Genomic DNA, 4,744 nt, shown 5'->3' with positions numbered 1-4,744 from the left:
CCCATGACAACCATATCACCCTTTTTAGCCGTCCACCCCCCTATTTAAGTTGAAACTACTCCATTATGAGTCTTTATACTCTAATACATAATGATATTTATTGATTTCTTTTTAACACTAAACACTACCATAAACATGAAAACATTAACATTATTCGACGATTCTATGAAAAAATCTGAATAAACAGAATCATTAAGAATGAAATATTTTATCTCGTCTATTATTATTTTTACTAAACAGGATCATCAATGGGTTCAGCGATCGGGTTTTTAGGTCTAATTTTCCGACCAGTCTTATAAAACAATCCCAACCTTACTCTACCTAATTGAGCTCAATCAAATAGTTCCGTGGGAATATCAACGTTTCCAAATTTAAAAATAGCTATTACCCTTTCACCCTTCCTTGGTAATCCCTTACACTATTATCAGCAAAAATAAGGTTATAAAAAAACAAAAAAATTATACAAAAAAAATGAAATGAATAAGATTAGAATAAAAGGACAAAAAAAAAATGTCAATATGCTTATATAAAAAAAATGTACTTTTAATAAATATAATATGGCTTTAAAAGAATGAAATCATTAATTACTGCTTCTCTCGTCAACGCCTAAAGTTCTGCTTCACTTACTAGAACTCTAGGGAATATAATAGTTTTCATTTCTTCGTATGACAGCTAGTGGAAATTGGTATACATTTAGGGCAACACACCGACATGCAAATGGGATCACAAATATCCCCATAACAGGTTATAGCAGTTCCAGCAGCTAAACATATGTTAACGTGTCTCGGCTAGGTTCTTGTGCCAGCTGCAGTTATACAGCGGCTGATTTTTTTCTTAATGTTTTCTCCACACAGGGTGTTCCGTAACTTAGCCAGATTGATACGTGCCAGTCGTAGCGTATGACCTGACGCTTTATAAGAATTTTTAAAAATCTTATTTTTTTGCCTATTACTGGCCTCTACGCCCTTTAATACTATGGTCGTAATCCTACCTTTGATTAGATGTGTTGACGTATCTAATTTTCTCATCCAAAAAGCAGATTCTTTTTTTATTCGTCTATGACCCACTTTGACGCTATTACGCCACTGGCAGCATACATATGTGCACAATTCAGATCTTTAGCTATCTAAAAAGCAAAAACAAATCACATAGTGAATTCGTCGTTCTCATAAATTCATTTCTAAACACTCACTTCACTGTTTTTGCACTTAAAATTTGTCAATATATTGCCTAGTATCCAATCGGTGGACGATAAATTTAAACAAAACTTTTAAACAATTTAAATGACTTTTTTTATCTATTTTGTGGTTATCTTGTCTTGTCTTTTTACCAACGTTAACGTCCGCACTAGCAATGCTCAAGTAAACTTCTGCTCATTAAACTTGGTCTATCCCTTTTTATAAGTGCTAATTCCCATCGCAAATTTCTTCCAATCAATTGTTTAGTATTAGTGTAATTTAACGTTTCTTCTCTTTCGAGAAAAATAATATTTGAATTTACTGCCATTTTCTAGCATACGCCATGTTTACCACTCTCCCATACGTCTACATTCAGGGATGGTACCTGTTTATTCAGACCTACCCTGTCCCAATTCGTACGAGTGGTGAATTTTGTTGACATACATGAATGACAGCTGTAATGTGACAGCTAAAAAAAAAACAATTGCAAACAAAACAAGCAACACGGATTTCGGGCGGAGCAAATTAAATCAATTTTATTTATGGAAAGATAAAAAGAAAACCGGTCACTACCTATGAGGAAATTAGCCACCAACCATGGGCCATTCTCTAAGTGGTTTTTGCTGGAAGTTGTGGTTTTGCCAACATTTGTGAGCGCATAATAAAATCTATGTTCCTAAGTTTGTATGTGTGTGTGTTGCATTGCCGGCAAACGACGGCATTAGCAATTCACAATAGGATTGTTTTTGGTAAATAATTTACTAAATGCCAGACATTGTGATATTTTTAGACTTATCTTTTCCAGAAACATACCTCCATGTCCGCCTGCCGTCGTGATAAACAGTGTGCAACTAAATAATATGCAAAAATTCAAACAAAATCAGCTCTTTCACGATGTACGAAAACCTCATGTAAACACCATACGGTATCCTCTTTGGCATGATTGGTTTTAGTAGGGCGTGTATGAATATAACTCCAATTAAACCCTACCGCAACAATCGGTTCACTCCTTCAGGTACCTCCCCCACAAAAGTTCAAAAATGTTCGGAAAATTTTTGCTCACGATAACTCTTGAAGGGAAGGACCGATTTGGTCCATACTATACGCATCGTAATATATCTACCAGATATATGTAGATCAGGTTCGAATATGGACTATATTTGTTTATTCCTTCGGGTACCATCCACACAAAATTTCGGATAAGTTCACTTTAAGACCAGCTCTTGACTAACTTTCATTTCTGTAGAAGAAACTTGCAATCGCTGTCTCAATTACGATGGTAAAAGTTTTTCCAGTGGCAAGTCCATACTTCTTGGGAAAACAGCCCGAAAGTTGTAAAAACCCCTATGGCACCATATGTAGTAGCTGAAGAGCACAATAACTCTCGAACTGAGAAACCTGTTTAGTCCAAAATTTGGTTTTCGTCATACATATTTTGTCCAAACTTGGTTTAACTTCTAAAATGACCCATACCGGTCCTCTCCTTAGGACACCTCCCCCACAAAAGTTCAACATTTGTGTCCAAGTGCAGTTTAGGGTCTGTTCGGAGATCCTTTGGAAATTTATGTTTTCCGTGGACAAGTCCATGCTTCCTGGCATACTGGTCCAACAGGTGTACGATAACCCACTGAAATGACTAGTGGGCGCGATATCTATCGAATAGATATGACTCTCAAAATAAGATCCACTTCCGTAATGCACTATGTCGGTCCGTTCCCTCCTCCGCAAAACTTTTGAACTTTAATCCCAATACACATTTTTGTCGGCAAGTTCAAATGTCCAAAAATTCTGAAAAGACGCTAAATACATTCGATCTGCCCGTAGATAAAAGTTCCAATTCACATAGGCTGAGGGTATATCTCTGTCGGCAGAACTGACTGATACTTTTTTACTTGTGATTAATATTATTATAATTTTTATTTATTATATTATGGATATATATGAAATTAGTTTTATTATGTCCATTAATCACAAACAAACATGCGATTGTGTACAAGTAAATGACTAAAGATTGACTTTGCATGTGAATGATATAGCATTCACGTCCGCGAACGTGTTAAAGACAAAATTTTAATGTTGTTGTATCCTTTATTATCTGCATGGAAATCCCTATCTGTTATACTTGTCATTAATACATTACTACAAAATACCGAAAATCGGACGGTGTCTATACCATATTTTGAATGGAATATTTTGCACCCCTGGAAAAGACTAAATACCAAAGTTCATTCATTTACGTTGGATACAAGCCAAACTCTTCAAAATACCGTAAATCGGTCGGTACCCTTCTATGAAGGCTATATAGAAACCAACAATAATTCTCTCAATAATTCTCTGTTGGAATATTCTGCACTCCTGGCAAAGTCTAAATACCAAACATGATTCATTTCTAATTATTTTCTCGTTGGAGTTGAGATCGAAGAATTTTTTACGTAAAAAAAAAACCGAAGATTCGAACCTGGTATACAGGCATGTCATAGATTCCGATCGGAATGGTTGCAATTCCGAAATTTCATTTCGATCGTTTTTGTCTTAGCTTCTTTAGATTCTGATCGATTTTTTGAAGTCAAAAAACTTAATTATTTATTTTAAATGCGAAATTAAATGTAAATTTGTTAATAAAACAACATTTTAATTATTTCTAAGTGTTTTTAGAATATTTTAAAGTGGCAGACTTAAACAAAATAAAAATACAATTCCGTTTGCAAAATCAAAAGTGGTTTCATTCCGAAAAATTCTTCGTTTTTCGTTTTCTGAAGAAGCTAAATACGGAATCAATTCCACTTTCGATCGGAATTCGTTTCTGTGACATGCCTGATATAGGCTGTGGAGTGACTTCTCTGGCAATGCTTCGAAACTCACACTTATACTAAAGTTATTGTAATACTGTAACTGCAATATTGTAATTGAGAGGCTAAGCTTTGCCATTGAGCTTTGATTTTTGAAGTGCAATGTGTTACAAATGCATTGCTGTTGGATAGTGTACCTTCAAAATGTCGAAAATCGGGCAGTGCCGTTCTTAGCAGCTATATTAATACGTGGACCTACATCCACAATTCTCTGTAGGAATATTTTACACCCCTGGCAAAGACTAAATACCAAATATCATTTACTTCGGTTAGATAATGTGGGTAGAACCTTAGAAATAGTGAAAATCAGATGGTGTTCTATGGGTGCTATATATAAAAGTTGATCGACCCTCCCAGTTTTTTGTCTTCGATATTGTAAGCAAACAATAACACAGTGACACAAAATGGAACTCAAAGTCAAATTTTCAAAAGGACATGAAAGGCATTGAGTTAGAAGAATGAAATGTTCTACAAAAAGATTCGCCAATCGATTTCACTGAAGACATGTCACCGCAAAACGAAGCTACAACAAAGCCAAACAGAGATATGGAGCTATTTTCCCAAATACTATAGGGAAAAAAAAACTTCATCGCGCGATATTTCAGAAACTTTACCTATGGCGAAAATTTCCTTTTGGCTTCTTAGTATATTCATCAAGGGCTTTCATCCCCAAAAGAAATTTTCCACCCCCCAAAAATGCTGCTGCACATTGTAATA

This window comes from Musca autumnalis, unplaced genomic scaffold (genome assembly GCF_047663935.1).
Source record: "Musca autumnalis isolate F117 unplaced genomic scaffold, ASM4766393v1 scaffold_3, whole genome shotgun sequence".
Taxonomy (NCBI): Eukaryota; Metazoa; Arthropoda; class Insecta; order Diptera; family Muscidae; genus Musca; species Musca autumnalis.
This window is presented reverse-complemented; position numbering follows the sequence as displayed.